Source organism: Leucoraja erinacea, chromosome 11, assembly GCF_028641065.1.
Source record: "Leucoraja erinacea ecotype New England chromosome 11, Leri_hhj_1, whole genome shotgun sequence".
Taxonomy (NCBI): Eukaryota; Metazoa; Chordata; class Chondrichthyes; order Rajiformes; family Rajidae; genus Leucoraja; species Leucoraja erinaceus.
In genome coordinates this window covers 58,019,023-58,038,382 of record NC_073387.1, presented here as the reverse complement: position 1 = coordinate 58,038,382, position 19,360 = coordinate 58,019,023, and positions in this window count along the sequence as shown.

Genomic DNA, 19,360 nt, shown 5'->3' with positions numbered 1-19,360 from the left:
GTACATAAACACGACGAAATGTAATGAGGAGTGGATACTTAGAAAGAAAAGTGAAATCTCTACCGAAATGGAAAAGATCTCGGCGATTGTGCGTCTGGATTCGGCGTGGCAAGGAATCAAAGGAAGAAATGCAGCCGTACATGTAAATGGTTCCATTCCGATTGGACATCTGCGAGTATTGGGCATTGTGACATCACAAAGGCAGCCGGCAGCCACAGAGTTTTATATAATAATAGATAGAATAAGCTCCTCTCCATTGAGTCTGTCCAAAGCAAGCGTTGTCTGCGGAGGGCGCTCAGCATCGCCAAGGACTGCTCTCACCCCAACCATGGACTGTTTACCCTCCTACCATCCGGGAGGCGCTACAGGTCTCTCCGTTGCCGAACCAGCAGGTCGAGGAACAGCTTCTTCCCGGCGGCTGTCACTCTACTCAACAACGTACCTCGGTGACTGCCAATCACCACCCCTCCCCCCCCGGACACTTATTATTATTTATTCAAATCGTTTGCTATGTCGCTCTTCAAGGGAGATGCTAAATGCATTTCGTTGTCTCTGTACTGTACACTGACAATGACAATTAAAATTGAATCTGAATCTCAATCTGAATCCTAGCCCACTCTCTTTCCCCAGCCCAGCCAACACAAATCTCTCCCACCACCCACTCACCCTGCTCCTTCCACCCACCACCCCCTCACTCTCCCCATCCCCCGTCCCATTATACCTTGTATCCTCTCGTCCCTCTCCCCCCCACTTTACATTTCACCCCTCCAGCCTTTCTCACTTGCTCCACCCATCTGTCAATCTCCCCCTCCCCCTCCCTCGCCTGTATCCAACTATCACTTGCCAGCCTTTGCCCCACCCCACCTCTCTTTTCCACCCCTCCCCCCCATTCCCTCAGTCTGAAGAAGGGACCCGACTCGAAATGTCTTCCGCCCATTCCCCTCCGCAGAAGCTGCCTGACCCACTGAGTTCCTCCAGCACGTTGTACCCTGCTTGAGTTTTCATTGACATTGTTAATTGGATATGTATAAGTGACAGTCTGATCAAATCCATTAGATATTTTTCTTTGTCAAATTCAGTGGTGGTGATGACTGAATGGACACATTGCTTGCAGGAGCCCAGATCAGACCTGAATACTGCCATCATTTTTGTACAAAATATTCATAAGAAGGATTCATTTCTTCCTTAAATAAACGTGATGTAAGATTGCAGTTGACTTTTCCTGGCCATCAAACATTTATTTGTGGCCTTTGTCGTTCCTCCGAACCCACTTTCCGCGGAGTTCTGTGTATCCAAACTGAATTCCAATGATGTAGAAACAGAGGTGTCCATTTTAACACTTAATAATTTATAGGAATTGTGATTTGGTCAGATGTAAAATTGAAGATCTGCCCTGATAGCTTCACATTTTTACAGAGCATCCATTGACTCCATCTCCACCTCACGCTGCCTCGGCAAGGCCGGCAGCATCATCAAGGACCAGTCTCAACCCAGTCACTCCCTCTTCTCCCCTCTCCCATCGGGCAAGAGGTACAGAAGTGTGAAAACGAACGCACTCCTCCAGATTCAGAAGTGTTTCGACCCGAAACGTTGCCTATTTCCTTTGCTCCATAGATGCTGCCTCACCCGCTGAGTTTCTCCAGCATTTTTGTCTACCTCCAGATTCAGGGGCAGTTTCTTCCCAGCTGTTATCAGGCAACTGAACCATCCTACCATAACCAGAGAGCGGTCCTGAGATACTATCTACCTCACTGGAGACCCTCAGACTATCTTTAATTGGATTTTTCTGGACTTTATGGACCAGGATTTGTCCTGGTCCCTCAACACCTCCAAGCTGATCAAAAAGGCACAGCAGCGCCTTTACTTCCTGAGGAGGCTCAAGAAAGCCCACCTGTCCCCCCGGATCCTGACCAACATATCCCGCTGCACCATCGGGAGCATCCTGACCACCTGCTTCACGGTATGGTACAGCAGCTGCACTGCTGCGGACAGGAAGGCACTACAACGGGTGGTGAAAACCGCGCAGCACATCATCGGTGCCCCGCTCCCTGCCATGGATGCCCTCCACCGAAAACGGTGTCTGAGACGGGCTGGGAAGATCATCAAAGACCCCTCACACCCCAACCATGGACTGTTTGCCCTCCTCCCATCAGGGAGGCGGTACAGGAGCCCCAGGTCACGTACTAGTAGGATGAGGAACAGCTTCTACAACAACACAATCACACTGCTGAACTCGGAGTCCCGACGATAGATTTCTCCGGTCCCTCCGTCCACATTGTTTAATTATTCTGTATTTTTTGATTATTCTGTATCTTCTCTCTTTCTATTTTTTTTATTTCTTTATGTACAACTACTACGGACTGACGCAAAACTGCATTTCGTTGTACTCATACTTGTATTTGTGCCATGACATTAAAGTTGAATTGAATTGAATTGAATTGATGCACTGAACGTTATTCCCTTTATCAAGTGTCTGTACACTGTGGACAGCTCAATTGTAAACACATGTATTGTCTGTCTACTGACTGGTTAGCACGCAACAAAAGCTTTTCCCTGTACTTCAGTACATGTGACAATAAATTTAACAAAACTAAACTAACTAGTGAGGAGTTTTACAGAGTGAGAAACATTTAAATAAGGATGTTCCAACGAGCAGAACAGGTGCACAACAAGCTTGTGATAATTTTTTTTTTTTAAATCTATCTAATTTGTCCACTCCCAAATACTTTGTCCATCGCGGACCAGAGGTCTTAGGTTCAAGGTGAAGGGAACGAGCTGCCGGAGGAGGTGGTTGAGGCTGGGACTATCCCAACGTTTAAGAAACAGTTAGACAGGTACATGGATAGGACAGGTTCGGAGGGATATGGACCAAACGCGGGCAGGTGGGACTAGTGTGGTGTTGGCCGGTGTGGGCAAGTTGGGCCGAAGGGCATGTTTTCACACTGTATCACTCTTTTTTCAAATTACATGTTTAATTCATATTCCATCAGACTTGTCCTTTCATAAACTAGGGAAGAGTCCTGGTTTTCTAACTCTCTTCATTGTGGGCATGGAACGTTTTCTCCAATACTGTAACAGTATTAATGCTGGAAAATTATATTCTGCACCCTGGTACTTTTCTCATTGTTTTACCTGTTGTACTTGTGTTTGGTGTGTGTAGTATTATCTGACTTTGCTGGATAGCGCACTATCAAAAGCTTTTCACTTTGAATCGAATTGATGAATTGAATTGAATACATTTTATCAGCCAGGTATGTTCACATATAAGGAATTTGCCTTGGTGCTCCGCTCGCAAGTAACAACACTATATATAGTAGACAATTACAAATAAAACATTATAATTTAAACATGTGAAGAATTAAATAGAATACAGAGCAAAGGGAGGCTACAGATTTTTGGCTGTTGAGTAGAGCAAGTACTCGTTGATAAAAACTGTTTTTATGTCTGGCTGTGGCAGCTTTGACAGCCCGGAGTCGCCTTCCAGAGGGAAGTGATTCAAAGAGTTTGTGGCCAGGGTGAGAGGGGTCAGAGATGATCTTGCCCGCTCGCTTCCTGGCCCTTGCAGTGTACAGTTCATCAATGGAGGGAAGGTTGCAGCCAACAACCTTCTCTGCTGATCGGACGATTCGCTGCAGCCTCCGGGTGTCGTGCTTGGTGGCTGAGCCAAACCAGACCATGATGGAGAAGGTGAGGACAGACTCTACGATGGCCGTGTAGAATTGGACCATCATTGCCTGTGGCAGATTGTGCTTCCTCAGCTGCCGCAGGCAGTACATCCTCTGTTGGGCCTTTATATACACATGAGAATATTCAAATAATACCATTCTTTTTTAGCAAACTTTATACTATTGAGTTTGCTTCATTTCAAGCTGTCCATTTCCGAATTAAACACATTTGTGTGGCATGGTGGCACAGCGGTAGAGTTGCTGCCTTACAGAACAAGTGTCATGAGTTCGATCCTGACTACGGGTGCTGTCTCTACGGAGTTTGCACGTTCTCCCTGTGACCTGCGTGGGTTTTCTCCGGGTGCTCCGGTTTCCTCCCACACTCCAAATACAAGCGGATTTGTAGGTTAATTGGCTTTGGTATAACTGTAAATTGTCCCTAGTGTGTGTGTAGGGTAGTGTTAGTGTGCGGGGATCGCTGGTCGGCGCGGACTCGGTGGGCCGAAGGGCCTGTTTCCGCTCTGTATTTTTGGTACTATCTGACTTGACTGGATAGCAAGCAACCACTTTATCTTGGTACCCGTGAGAATAACAAACTAATATCAATCCATTTTTGCGAACTATTACAATATTGAACGTGCTTCCACCACCATTTCAAGCTGTGCACTTCTGCACTAAACAAATCCCTTCCCTTCGTGATATTTGGGGCAGTTCTCTGCACCTTCCTTCTCCATCAGAGCAAACATCACCCCCCCGCAAGGGTTTGGCTCAACAGAAGGAACTGGGAAGTTAGTGCATTAGTCCACTCACCCGGACCTGTTCACCTCCGGGCAGCAGATAACCTTGCTAGCCGATTTCCCTCTTACCCTCTGTCTGAAGAACAGTCTCAACCCGAAATATCATAGAAACATAGAAAATAGGTGCAGGAGGAGGCCATTCGGTCCTTCGAGCCAGCACCGCCATTCATTGTGATCATGGCTGATCATCCCCTATCAATAACCCGTGCCTGCCTTCTCTCCATATCCCTTGGGATTCCACTAGTCCTTAGAGCTCTACCTAACTCTCTCTTGAATCCACCCAGTGATTTGGCCTCCACAGCCCTCTGTGGCAGGGAATTCCATAAATTCATAGTGTTTAAGAAGGAACTGCAGATGCTGGAGAATCGAAGGTACACTAAAAAGCTGGAGAAACTCAGCAGGTGCAGCAACATCTATGGACCGAAGGAAATAGGCAACGTTTCGGGCCGAAACCTTCGGCCCGAAACGTTGCCTATTTCCTTTGCTCCATAGATGCTGCTGCACCCGCTGAGTTTCTCCAGCTTTTTTTGTGTACCTTCCATAAATTCACAACTCTCTGGGTGAAAACGTTTTTTCTCACCTTAGTCTTACGTGACTTCCCCCTTTATTCTAAGACTGTGTGTGGCCCCTGGTTCTGGACTCGCCATTCTGGTTCTGTCCATTCCCTCCGCAGATGCTGCCTGACCCACTGAGTTACTCCAGCACTTTGTGTTTGGCTCCGTCTTATCCTGGTGCTTTCACTGTAACATGCCGAATATTGTCAAAGATTTGCCAGCAGTGAATATCACTGTTCCATTTCGGCACTTGAGGACAAACTGCATGACAGTGAAACACTCTTGATTCTCGTCTGCACGGGTATACATCAACGTTGACCTGTTTTCTTCCTCAGTTGTCACAATAACTTAGCAAACACGAGAGTCAAGAGTGTTTTATTGTGATACATCTCAAAGCGGAACAATGAAGAGCTGACTTGTAGCTCAACACATACACATAGATATAACACTCTGTAAAACCCATCGTAAACAACAAAGAGAGAGAGAGAGAGAGAGGGAGAGAAAGAGAGAAAGAGAGAAAGAGAGAGAGAGAGAGATCAAACAAACAAACAATAATAATGCAAAGACAAAGACAATGCCCCCCAAGTCTAGGCAGTTCGGAGCCAATTTGTAATTGTAGTGTGATGGACCTTGGGAAGCAGCTGTTCCTGAACCTGGATCTTACAGTTTTCAAGGTCCTGTACCTTCTTCCCGATGGCAGTGGTGAAATGCCAGGGTGGTGTGGGTCTCTGATGATGCTGGCTGCCGTATTGAGGCAGCGACTCCTGTAGATCCCCTTCGATGGTGGGGAGGTCAGTATCTGTGATGGACCTTCGATGGTGGGGAGGTCAGTAACTGTGATGGACCGGGCAGTGTCCACCACGTTTTGTAATGCAGTTCCTGTGATGGGCAAAGTTCGCAAGTTTGAATTTGTTGAAAAGTACCATTACTGTTGGACTCTGAAACTTTGTTGTATATTTGTAAACTGTGCACTGTGGCGGCTCCTAAGGGTCGTGCCATTATACTGCCGAACCCCGTGGGGGGCCGGCCGGAGGCCGTGTCGATTGACCGTTTAAAGCCGGCGCAACATGGACATTGACCAGCCGGTGCTGGTTGCTCAACCTCGGCCCCGAGGGCGCCCCCCCTCACGACTCCCTCCACCTGTCCTCCCGCCGGTCCCTTGACCTGTCCCTCCACCTACGCCCCCGCAAGCCCCGGGATCTGCCGGGTCGTGCGCCCGCCGGTGCGTTTTGTGCCTCTGGTTCTGGGGGGGGGTCCTGTGGCGGCTCCTAAGGGTCGTCCCATTATACTGCCGAACCCCTCGGCACAATAGTGGTGCAGTCCGGAGGCGGCCCTCAGCCGGAGGGTTTAAAAGGCAGGGGTTTGGGGTGCCATCTTCCTCTGGTTTCGTCTTCCCTTCAACGGGGAGGAATACAATAAACATAGAAACATAGAAATTAGGTGCAGGAGTAGAGGCCATTCGGCCCTTCGAGCCTGCACCGCCATTCAATATGATCATGGCTGATCATCCAACTCAGTATCCCATACCTGCCTTCTCTCCATACCCCCTGATTCCCTTAGCCACAAGGGCCACATCTAACTCCCTCTTAAATATAGCCAATGAACTGTGACCTCAACTACCCTCTGTGGCAGAGAGTTCCAGAGATTCACCACTCTCTGTGTGAAAAAAGTTCTCCTCATCTCGGTTTTAAAGGATTTCCCCCTTATCCTGAAGCTGTGACCCCTTGTCCTGGACTTCCCCAACATCGGGAGCAATCTTCCTGCATCTAGCCTGTCCAACCCCTTAAGAATTTTGTAAGTTTCTATAAAGGTGCTTCTCAAACACTGGACTTCGTGCCTCCTTTTGAGACCCACGCACCACAGCACCATCTATGTAGGTACGGTTTAATCTATTCATTGGGGTCAAAGAAAGAGCGTTCACATCGCGGCCCTGTCTCCTCCAATCTTTCCACCGCCACACACAAGAAGCGACAAGACAGACCCCATTGTGTGCAGATGCTGAGACCTGTGTTCACCTCTGGCTGAACAACTTCTAATCTTGTGGGTGGACTCGATAAGAAGAGGATGAAGTTCTTTCCATTGACTATTGGTGCCAGATTTTCCAAAGCATTGGTCATTTATTCGTAGAATAGACAATAGACAATAGGTGCAGGAGTAGGCCATTCGGCCCTTCGAGCCTGCACCGCCATTCAATGTGATCATGGCTGATCATCCCCAATCAGTACCCCGTTCCTGCCTTCTCCCCATATCCCCTGACTCCGCTATCTTTAAGAACCCTATCCGGCACTCTCTTGAAAGCATCCAGAGAACCGGCCTCCACCGCCCTCTGAGGCAGAGAATTCCACAGACTCGCAACTCTCTGTGAGAAAAAGTGTTTCCTCATCTCCGTTCTAAATGGCTTACCCCTTATTCTTAAACTGTGTGTGGCCCCTGGTTCTGGACTCCCCCAACATCGGGAATATGTTTCCTGCCTCTAGCGTGTCCAAACCCTTAATAATTTTAGGTAGACAAAAATGCTGGAGAAACTCAGCGGGTGCAGCAGCATCTATGGAGCGAAGGAAATGGGCAACTTTTCGGGCCAAAACCCTTCTTCAGACCTTAATAATTTTATATGTTTCAATAATATCCACTCTCATCCTTCTAAACTCCAGAATGTACAAGCCCAGCCGCTCCATTCTCTCAGCACATGACAGTCCCGCCAATCCCGGGAATTAACCTGGTGAACCTATGCTGCACTCCCTCAATAGCAAGAACGTCCTTCACAGTAACTCCTGGTGTTCTAGGGAGCCTATGCATCATGAGTGGGTTCTGTAGAGTAACACTATGCGTGCCAATGTGTATGTGTGTATGTGTGAGCTCTCTCTAGTATCGATATAATGCTTGATTTAGCATAATGGTAAATGCATGACACTCAGAAACAAACGAGTCTCATCATGATTCACCCAGCAAGACAATTAGACAGAATTCACTGCTTCAAATATCAGTAGGGTTGAACCCTATTCCTCCGATCTTACTGTACCTAATCTATCGACAGGAACACAGAAAACTGTTTTCAAGCATTTTGAACTCAGTGCTAATCAGCTCACTTCTACTTTCTCAGATCTGAAGGATTTCTGACATTTCTCCAGATTCTTTTTCCTCTCCTTAATGTATCGTTGAGATGAGAGAGTTTTGGGTGGGGTGGTACATAATTCTTAGAAAGCATTCCTTTGCGTTTAGTGGAAACGAGGAACTGCAGATACACAAAAAAGCTGGAGAAACTCAGCGGGTGCAGCAGCATCTATGGAGCGAAGGAAATAGGCAACGTTTCGGGCCAAAACCCAAGGGGTTTCGGCCCGAGGCAACGTCGGGCCAAAACCCGGGTTTTGGCCTAGAAACGTTGCCTATTTCCTTGGGTTTTGGCCTGAAACGTTGCCTATTTCCTTGGGTTTTGGCCCGAAACGTTGCCTATTTCCTTGGGTTTTGGCCCGAAACGTTGCCTATTTCCTTGGGTTTTGGCCCGAAACGTTGCCTATTTCCTTGGGTTTTGGCCCGAAACGTTGCCTATTTCCTTGGGTTTTGGCCCGAAACGTATTTCCTTGGGTTTTGGCCCGAAACGTTGCCTAAATTTGCCTATTTCCTTGGGTTTCGGGCCGAAACGCTGCCTATTTCCTTCGCTCCATAGATGCTGCTGCACCCGCTGAGTTTCTCCAGCTTTTTTGTGTACCTTCGATTCTCCAGCATCTGCAGTTCCTTCTTAAACACTAAGGAACTGCAGATGCTGGTTTACTAAGGAAAAGACCAAAAGTGGTCCAGTGGTGGAAAACACAGGAAACATTTAATTTTCAAGCACTAACCCCTTGATCTTTCATCTTAAAGAATTGATAAATAAATAAATTTACAACAAAATATGGGAAAAATGAAGCTTTTTTTTTTCAAAGAATTCAAAGACGCTACAATAACCAATGCTAACATTTCCACATAAACAAATCAGTTTTATTAAATGTTGCAATGGTTTTATATTAAATTGGGAAAAACAATAGAAGCCAATGGAAATTAAAAATATGTATAAGATAATGAGAGGAATAGATCGGGCAGATGCACAGTCTCTTGCCCAGAGTGGTGAATCGTGGACCAGAGGACAGTTTTTGATAAGGTCCCACATAGAAGATTAGTGGGCAAAATTAGGGCACATGGTATTGGGGGTAGAGTGCTGACATGGATAGAATATTGGTTGGCAGACAGGAAACAAAGAGTAGGGATTAACGGGTCCCTTTCAGAATGGCAGGCAGTGACTAGTGGGGTACCGCAAGGCTCGGCGCTGGGACCGCAGCTATTTACAATATACATCAATGATTTGGATGAAGGGATTCAAAGTAGCATTAGCAAATTTGCATCTAACACAAAGCTGGGCGGCAGTGTGAACTGTGAGGAGAATGCTATGTGAATGCAGGGTGACTAGGACAGGTTGGGGGAGTGGGCAGATGTATGGCAGATTAAGTTTAATGTGGATAAATGTGAGGTTATCCACTTTGCTAGCAAAAACAGGAAAGCAGAATACTATCTAAATGGTGTCAAGTAAAAGGGGAAGTACAACGGGATCTGGGGGTCCTTGTTCATCAGTCTATGAAAGTAAGCATGCAGGTACAGCAGGCAGTGAAGAAAGTGAATGGCATGTTGGCCTTTATAACAAGAGGAGTCGAGTATAGGAGCAAAGAGGTCCTTCTGCAGTTGTACAGAGCCCTAGTGAGACCACACCTGGAGTATTGTGTGCAGTTTTGGTCCCCTAATTTGAGGAAGGACATTCTTGCTATTGAGGGAGTGCAGCGTAGGTTCACAAGGTTAATTCCCGGGATGGTGGGACTGTCATATGCTGAGAGAATGGAGCGGCTGGGCTTGTACGCTCTGGAGTTTAGAAGAATGAGAGGGGATCTTATTGAAACATATAAGATTGTTAAGGGTTTGGACACGCTAGAGGCAGGAAACATGTTCCCGATGTTGGGGGAGTCCAGACCCAGGGGCCACAGTTTAAGAATAAGGGGTAGGCCATTTAGAACGGAGACGAGGGAACACTTTTTCTCACAGAGAGTTGTAAGTCTGTGGAATTCTCTGCCTCAGAGGGCGGTGGAGGCCGGTTCTCTGAATACTTTCAAGAGAGAGTTAGATAGGTCTCTTAAAGATAGCGGAGTCAGGGCATATGGGGAGAAGGCAGGAATGGGACTGAGTGTGGATGATCAGCCATGATCATATTGAATGGCGGTGCTGGCTCGAAGGGCCGAATGGCCTACTCCTGCACCTATTGTCTATTGTCTATTGACACTGGTTAAAGTGACGGGGAAAAGATTTAATATGTAGCTGAGGGGTAACTTTTTCACACAAAGGGTGGAGGGTGTATGGAACGAGCTGCCAGAGGAGGTAGTTGAGGCTGGGACTATCCCAACGTATAAGAAACCGACAGGTACATGGATAGGACAGGTTTGGAGGGATATGGGCCAAACACGGGCAGGTGGGACTAGTGTAGCTGGGACATGTTGGCCAGTGTGGGCAAGTTGGGCCGAAGGGCCTGTTTCCACACTGTATGACTTATGTTTTTGATGAATGTTTCTCACATGAGTTTGCATTTCAACAGGTTGATGGTGGAAGGACCTTCAGACAACGCCCTGTCTTTTGCAGCAACCGTGTCATGCTGAAGGCTTCACAATGGTAAGGTCCGATGTTTCTGTCCCATTATCTGCTCCTTGCCTCCCCTATTGTACATTCCTCCTGAAATGAGTGACGGGGCAGATGGTTTAAAAGGCATGTCCTCTTTAGCGTACACCTATTGGGACAGAGAGCTGCAAAATAGAGGGTTATATTTGGAGGTTGACAAAAATGCTGGAGAAACTCAGCGGGTCAGGCAGCATCTATGGAGCGAAGGAAATAGGCAACGTTTTGGGCTGAAACCCGTAAGGGTTTCGGCCCGAAACGTTGCCTATTTCCAGAAGGATTTCGGCCCGAAACATTGCCTATTTCCTTAGCTCCATAGATGCTGCTGCTCCATAACTGAGTGGGTCAGGCAGCATCTGTGGAGAACATGGATAGGTGATGTTTCACAGAGTGCTGGAGTAACTCAGCGGGTCAGGCAGCATCTATGGAGCGAAGGAAATCTGTTCATCGTTAGTTGTTCGTGAATAAGTGAAATAACATTGTTAAGTTGCTAGGGGGGTAAACGGCCCAACTTGCCTACACCGGGTCAACAGACCCAACAAATTTACCCCCTAGGTAGGCAAAACTTACCCCAGGTTAGGAACCCTTGACCTAGAATGACAGAGGAATCCAAATAGAACGAATGGAGGATTTACTTGGAATGCAGAGAGTGGGTTAATGGGAAGGTAGACAAAAAATGCTGGAGAAACTCAGCGGGTGAGGCAGCATCTATGGAGCGAAGGAATAGGTGACGTTTCGGGGCGAGATCCTTCTTCAGACTGATGTGGAGGTGGGGGGGGAGGGGGAGGGAAGAAACAAGGAAGAGGCGGAGACAGTGGGCTGTGGGGGAGCTGGGAAGGGAAGGGGAAGGAGGGAGAAAGCAGGGACTACCTGAAATTGGAGAAGTCAATGTTCATACCGCTGGGGTGTAAACTACCCAAGCGGAATATGAGGTGCTGCTCCTCCAATTTGCGGAGGGGCTCACTCTGGCCATGGAGGAGGCCCAGGACAGAAAGGTCGGATTCGGAATTGATTAATGGGAAGTACATGAGTATTTATGCCTGAATGGACATTATATTGTCGTTTGTTTTGGTAAATATTGGACTGTTTCATCGGCTCCACAATGGTAACCCATCCAAGCTGAGGAGAAAAGGGGCGAAAATCTAAAATAGTTCAGGTGCATGATTACACCATTCATCAGCCTTTATTAACAAAATATAATATCTGTACTGTGATAGTGTCATCTTATTTATCAATAGCGTTTATGCAATGTATGGCATATGATACAATGTGCAGTTTATTGTAAAATGAACGGCTTTTTATCAACTGAATGTATTTATAGTGTGGGAGATGGCAGGTCGAAGCGGACTCGGTTGGTTGAAGAACCTGATTCCACACTGTGTCTCCAAAGTTGACGATGTGAATTTAAGGACAAATGTGTGTGTTTTGTGGTTGTTTCATCTCATTGGTGATTTTTCCACATTTGGGATTTGTGGCGAAAAATGGAGTTAATGTTTGACTAAGTTTACAATGAATCGTCTGCAAATTCGACTGTGATTTTCCGAAAAGCTTCACTCAAAGTGTATGAAGGCTCAGAGTTCAATGTTGTATTGTCAGCAGGATTTTATACCTTTGAAATGACTGAGCTGGTGTTTAACTTGCGTTTGCGTTCAGTCTGTGTTTGCAACTACCTTGAGCAGAGTTAACCTTTTTAAATATAACATGTCTATTAATGGAAACAAGTTCTGCCTCAATTTCAGCTTCCCTTCTCCCCAAAGATGCTCATAGTTCATAATTAGATATGTTGGAAGGAACTGCAGATGCTGGTTTACACCCAAGACAGACACAAAATGATGGGGTAACTCAGCGGGACAGGTAGATTATTAAGGGCTTGGACACGCTAGAGGCAGGAAACATGTTCCCGATGTTGGGGGGAGTCCAGAACCAGGGGCCACACACACAGTTCAAGAATAAGGAGTAAGCCATTTAGAACGGAGATGAGGAAACACTTTTTCTCACAGAGAGTGGTGAGTCTGTGGAATTCGCTGCCTCAGAGGGCGGTGGAGGCCGGTTCTCTGGATGCTTTCAAGAGAGTGAGCTAGATAGGGCTCTTAAAGATAGAGGAGTCAGGGGATATGGGGAGAAGGCAGGAACGGGGTAGTGATTGGGGATGATCAGCCATGATCACATTGAATGGCGGTGCTGGCTCGAAGGGCCGAATGGCCTCCTCCTGCACCTATTGTCTATTGTCTCTGGAAAAGAAGGAGTGGGTGACGTTTCATAGAAACATAGAAATTAGGTGCAGGAGTAGGCCATTCGGCCCTTCGAGCCTGCACCGCCATTCAAAATGATCATGGCTGATCATCCAACTCGGTATCCTGTACCTGCCTTCTCTCCATTAGGATGCCCTTAGCCACAAGGGCTACATCTAACTCCCTCTTAAATTCGAGCCAATGAACTGGCCTCAACTACCCTCTGTGGCAGAGAGTTCCAGAGAGTTTCTGATCATCCAGAAGGGTCTCGACCCGAAATGTCACCCGTTCCTTCTCTCCGGAGATGCCGCCTGTCCCGCTGAGTTACTCCAGCATTATGAGCTTATGACTGGGAATCTTTTGCAGTACCAGCTTCCACCCACCAGATGTGACTAGAGTACTTTGTGAATGCCAATGGCATAGAATTTGCAACATGTGTTGCAGACCGCTGATGGAAGTGGGACACAGTAAAACCGTATCGTTATCAGGCCGAAAGATTCCCGCCTTCAATTTTCATCGACGGCCGAGGTCCCGACGAAGATGTCACTTTGTAAATGGGATTTTTGTCAATCTTTGAGCTTCAATAATAACATTCACTGAAATCTCTCCGGAAATAATAGCCAGTGGATCCGCAATCATATTGTTTCTTCCCCCCTTGATGTTTAGGTCAGCCGGAGATGTTGATATGAGCAGGCAAGAACGTGTCAGGGGAAGGGAAGTACAAAGCGGCAGATGCTGTCGGAGAGGCCTGGGCATTAACCATATAATAACCATATAACAATTACAGCACGGAAACAGGCCATCTCGGCCCTACAAGTCCGTGCCGAACAACTTTTTTTTCCCTTTAGTCCCACCTGCCTGCACTCATACCATAACCCTCCATTCCCTTCTCATCCATATGCCTATCCAATTTATTTTTAAATGATACCAATGAACCTGCCTCCACCACTTCCACTGGAAGCTCATTCCACACTGCTACCACTCTCTGAGTAAAGAAGTTCCCCCTCATGTTACCCCTAAACTTCAGTCCCTTAATTCTGAAGTCATGTCCTCTTGTTTGAATCTTCCCTATTCTCAAAGGGAAAAAGCTTGTCCACATCAACTCTGTCTATCTCTCTCATCATTTTAAAGACCTCTATCAAGTCCCCCCTTAACCTTCTGCGCTCCAGAGAATAAAGACCTAACTTATTCAACCTATGTAACTTAGTTGTTGAAACCCAGGCAACATTCTAGTAAATCTCCTCTGTACTCTCTCTATTTTGTTGACATCCTTCCAATAATTGGGCGACCAAAATTGTACACCATACTCCAGATTTGGTCTCACCAATGCCTTGTACAATTTTAACATTACATCCCAGCTTCTATACTCACATTAAAGGGAAAGAAATTGATCTTTCTGTGAAATATTGAGCTTAGTTGGTGAGCGGAGGAGAGATGTGTTGAAAAGGCATCCCGATCTTGGTGTAACGGTGAATATACTGTCCATGCCGGCATGTCCAAGTGGTTGGACAAAGTGTTTTGTCAATAGTGACTGCTCCACGATAGCAGATCTATCTGCACATGTTAGTGGGTTCGATAAAATCTCAAGTTTAAAGTACAGGATAATAACCAACGTTGTTGAGTGTAGTTTATTGTCCCGTGTACCGAGGTACAGTGAAAAGCTTCTGTTGCGCGCTAACCAGTCAGCGGAAAGACAATACATGATTACAATCGAGCCGTCCACTGTGGACAGATACATGATAAAGGAAATAACCTTTATTAGGATTTAGTGCCTGATAAAGTCCAGTAAAGTCCGGTCAAGGATAGTCCAAGGGTCTCCAATGAGGTAGATAGTAGTTCAGCACTGTTCTCTAGTTGTTGGTAGGATGATTCAGTTGCCTGATAACAGCTGGGAAGAAACTGTCCCTGAATCTGGAGGTGTGTGCGTTTTCACACTTCTGTACCTCTTGCCCGATGGCAGAGGGGAGAAGAGGGAGTGACCGGGGTGAGACTGGTCCTTGACGATGCTGCTGGCCTTGCCGAGGCAGCGTGAGGTGTAGATGGAGTCAATGGAAGGGAGGTTGGTTTGTGTGTGTGATGGTCTGGGCTGCAACTGTCCACAATTGTTGAGAAATACTGTGATAATTCTATGTTTAAAACCCCTGTCTCACTTTCCTGAGACTCACGAATTCTCCCGAGTTTTCCCCTTGATTCAAACTGGGAGAATGTCTGTAGGAATTTGTAGGAGTCCGTAGATATTTCGTAGCGGCTCGTAATGCCAGCCGTGGGTACTCGGGGCATCAGGTAAGTCGGGACGTTTTTTCAGTGTGTTGAAAAATGTTCACGAGTGAAAAAAATAGCCCCGAGTACCTGCGGTCGGCATCTCCGAATCAAGGGGAAAACTCGGGAGAATTCGTGAGTAACTCGGGAAAGTGGGACGGGGGCTCGAGAGTGTCCCAGAAAATTCCTCGATGCTTTTCTTGGAGGGTTCTACCAGAGACTCAAGCAAATGGACACAAACATAGAAACATAGAAACATAGAAACATAGAAATTAGATGCAGGATTAGGCCATTCGGCCCTTCAAGCCTGCACCGCCATTCAATATGATCATGGCTGATCATCCAACTCAGTATCCTGTACCTGCCTTCTCTCCATACCCTCTGATCCCCTTAGCCACATGGGCCACATCTAACTCCCTCTTAAATATAGCCAATGAACTGGCCTCGACTACCCCCTGTGGCAGAGAGTTCCAGAGATTCACCACTCTCTGTGTGAAAAAAGTTCTTCTCATCTCAGTTTTAAAGGATTTCCCCTTTATCCTTAAGCTGTGACCCCTTGTCCTGGACTTCCCCAACATTGGGAGCAATCTTCCTGCATCTAGCCTGTCCAATCCCCTAAGAATTTTGTAAGTTTCTATAAGATCCCCTCTCACCCCTCTCACCCAAACACACCCATCTCTTGCCAAAGAGCACTGATGGAAGAGCTCTTGCCTTGAAGACTTGCGAACTGACAGAATTCTATTGGGCAGCCTCCCATCCAAGATGTCATTCGACCCAAGTTGTGGCACACTTTGCAAATTCTCTGGCTGGAGATTCCATAATGGGGCATCCGAATAGATTTACTGCGCTGTGTCTCCAAACTGAATGAAACTAAACAAAACTAAACGCCTATGGGAATCTGAGAGTGCTTCACCTTGCTTTCCCTCTCTGCTTCTCTCTGTACAAAAAGACACATCATTATTCTCCTGTGAACAACCAAGGTGATCTTTATTCTTCCCTGCCCCACCTGCCTGCAGTATTTAGCAGTGTTGTTTTCTAAGGCAGCCCACACTTGGGCACGAGAGAGACTCCCGAAGGCACGCTAAGTAAATGTTTTAGGATCGCGGAAGGCAGGCGATGTTTGTGATGATCCAACTTGGCTTTTTTAACTGGACCAAAAAACATATCTTGGGAACAGAAATATCCCAGTGATACGAGAGGCAGTATTTTTTTCCCGCTGCTGTTTGTGGCAGACCCACTGGCTAAGCACAGCCTCCCCGAATTAAATGGGCATCTGCTTGTTTGCTTTTTGACATGTAATTAATCTGGATTTTAATGTACAATAAAGTTTTATTGGGGAGTAATTAAGTTGGGTGATGCAGATTGCTTCTGAAGGAGGTTACAAGAAAGCAGCCGCACAGAAAAGTTGAAGCTGTAGTATTTGACGGTGGATTTTCACAGCAGTATTCAAACGCGCTGCTGTGATATTATGCATTTTTATTTTCCCTTTCACATATGTCACAAATTAACCAGAGTGTTTCATCTGCAAGTTTGTAGGATTCCAAGACGCTATCTGCTGTAATTTTCAGCCTCATCTGCTGAGACCATTTATAGTTGAGAACGCGATGTTAATAATATTATTGAGGGTCTGAAATGGAGCTCCAGCTAATAACATTCGCGGTACATCAGTTGCATTGTGCTCCGGACTCATTTAGTGGGATTTGTAAATCATTTATGGTGCTTTTAAGTGTGTGTTTAGTCACACAACAATTTGCAGAGGTCCAAGATTATTAAATTTCTGTTCATTATGAAACTGTGCATCAGTGGCACCCTGGGTGTAATTATGAGAAGGTTTTTGCAAAATGAGCCATAACGCTCTCAAGCTTTAAAAAAAAAAAATTGCTGAACGGGGGCAAAATCCAACAAAGGCCTAAATGAGGCAGCATCCTTAACTCTTTCTGCACCCCCTTCTATCCACAGAGCTTCCTCGTACACCTTGAGACATAGAAAAATACATAGAAAATAGAAACATAGAAATTAGGTGCAGTAGTAGGCCATTCGGCCCTTCGAGCCTGCACCATTCGCCATTCAATATGATCATGGCTGATCATCCAACTCAGTATCCCGTACCTGCCTTCTCTCCATACCCCCTGATCCCCTTAGCCACAAGGGCCACATCTAACTCCCTCTTAAATATAGCCAATGAACTGTGTGGCCTCAACTACCCTCTGTGGCAAATAGAAACATAGACAATAGGTGGAGAAGTAGGCCATTCGATAGAGGTCTTTCAAATGATGAGAGGGATAGACAGAGTTGACATGGATAAGCTTTTCCCATTGAGAGTAGGGAAGATTCAAACAAGAGTCTTCTCAAATAATGACTTCAGAATTAAGGGACAGAAGTTTAGGGGTAACATGAGGGGGAACTTCTTTACTCAGAGAGTGGTAGCGGTGTGGAATGAGCTTCCAGTGGAAGTGGTGGAGGCACGTTCGATTTTATCATCTAAAAATAAATTGGATAGGTAAATGGACGGGAAAGGAATGGAGGGTTATGGTCTGAGCGCAGGTAGATGGGACTAGGGGAGAATAAGTGTTCGTCACGGATTTGTAGGGCCGAGATGGCCTGTTTCCGTGCTGTAATTGTTATATGGTTATATGGTTATTCGGCCCTTCGAGCCTGCACTACCATTCAATATGACCATGGCTGATCATCCAACTCAGTATCCTGTACCTGCCTTCTCTCCGTACACCCTGATCCCTTTAGCCACAAGGGCCACATCTAACTCCATCTTAAATATAGCCAATGAACTGTGGCCTCAACTACCCTCTGTGGCAGAGAATTCCAGACCATGCACATTGTTGGGATATTGCATGCATCTTCACCAGGGTAGAGGGAAACATAATGTAGTCACTGGAATGATCACCAACAAGGGGCCGGCACGGTGGCACAGCGGGTAGAGCCGCAGCCTCGCAGTGCTGGAGACCCGGGTTCGATCCTGACCTCGGGCGCTGGCTGCCCGCGTGTGAAATTCGCACGTTCTCCCCGTGACCCGCATGGGTTTCCTCCGGGTGCCCGGGTTTCCCCCCCACGTCCCAAAGACGTGCAGGTCTGTAGGTTAATCGGCCCCTCTGTAAAATGTCCCTCGTGTGCAGGCAGTGGTTGCGAAAATGGGAAAACATAGAACTAGTGCGATCGATGGCCGGCAGGGACTCGATGGGCTGAAGGGCCCGTTTCCACTCTGTATCTCTGGACTAAAACTAAAGGAATTGAGGCTGAGACTTCAAACAGTTCCAACACGTCAGAGATTTGCCGCTAAAATATTCGGAGATTCACGTGTGTCAGCTCCTTCCGTCCAAAGATCAGAATATGAGATGTAAAGGGCCTGTCCCACTTAGGTGATTTTTTAGGTGACTACAGGCGACTAGGCTGTTGCCACGTGGTCGCCGGGGTGTCGCCTGTACGGTCGTGAGTCGTCCCCTCAGTCGCCCAAAGAGTCGTAGCGTTTTTCTGGTCGGCGCTGGATTTTCAACGTGTTCAAAATTTTTCGCCGACAGCCGGCGACAGTGGGTTTGACGCCATTGAGCGAAGCGTGACTTCTCCCGACGTAGGCGTTGTCGTAGTTGTCGTGGGTGGACGTAGGTTGTCGCCGGTGCTGACTTTGGTGAATTCCATTGGCGACTAATTACGTCAACCGGCGACAGGTACCGGCGACTGAACTGTCTTCAGTTGTCGCCGAAAAGGAGACGTTGCTCGTCGTAGCGTGTCGCGGGTGGACGTAGGTTGACCGGTTGTCGCCAGTGTGGACGTGGGGTGTCGTAGGTGTGTGGACGTAGGTCGACGTCCTAATGGGTCGCTGGTTGTCGGTAACTTGCCGTAGCTGGACGTGGACTAGGTGGTAGGTTGTCGTGGACATTGTCGTAGTGGGGGGTCCAGTCGTCTAAAAAAATCACCAAAGTGGGACAGGCCCTTAAGTGTCCCGTTTGTTTGTTTGTTCCGGGCAAGGCGCCGTGCGCTCGACAGCCCGCCTACCGTCGCTTGTTTCTTTTTCCTTTTTGTTTTCACTTTTAATCTCCAGTTTGTCGTGTAACCTCGTTGTGAGTTGTGGCTGTCGGCAGGCCGACCAAGTTCCCTCCGGGGATGAATAAAGTTGTATCGTCTTGTATCCGATCGCAAGGAAGTAGGGCAGTAAA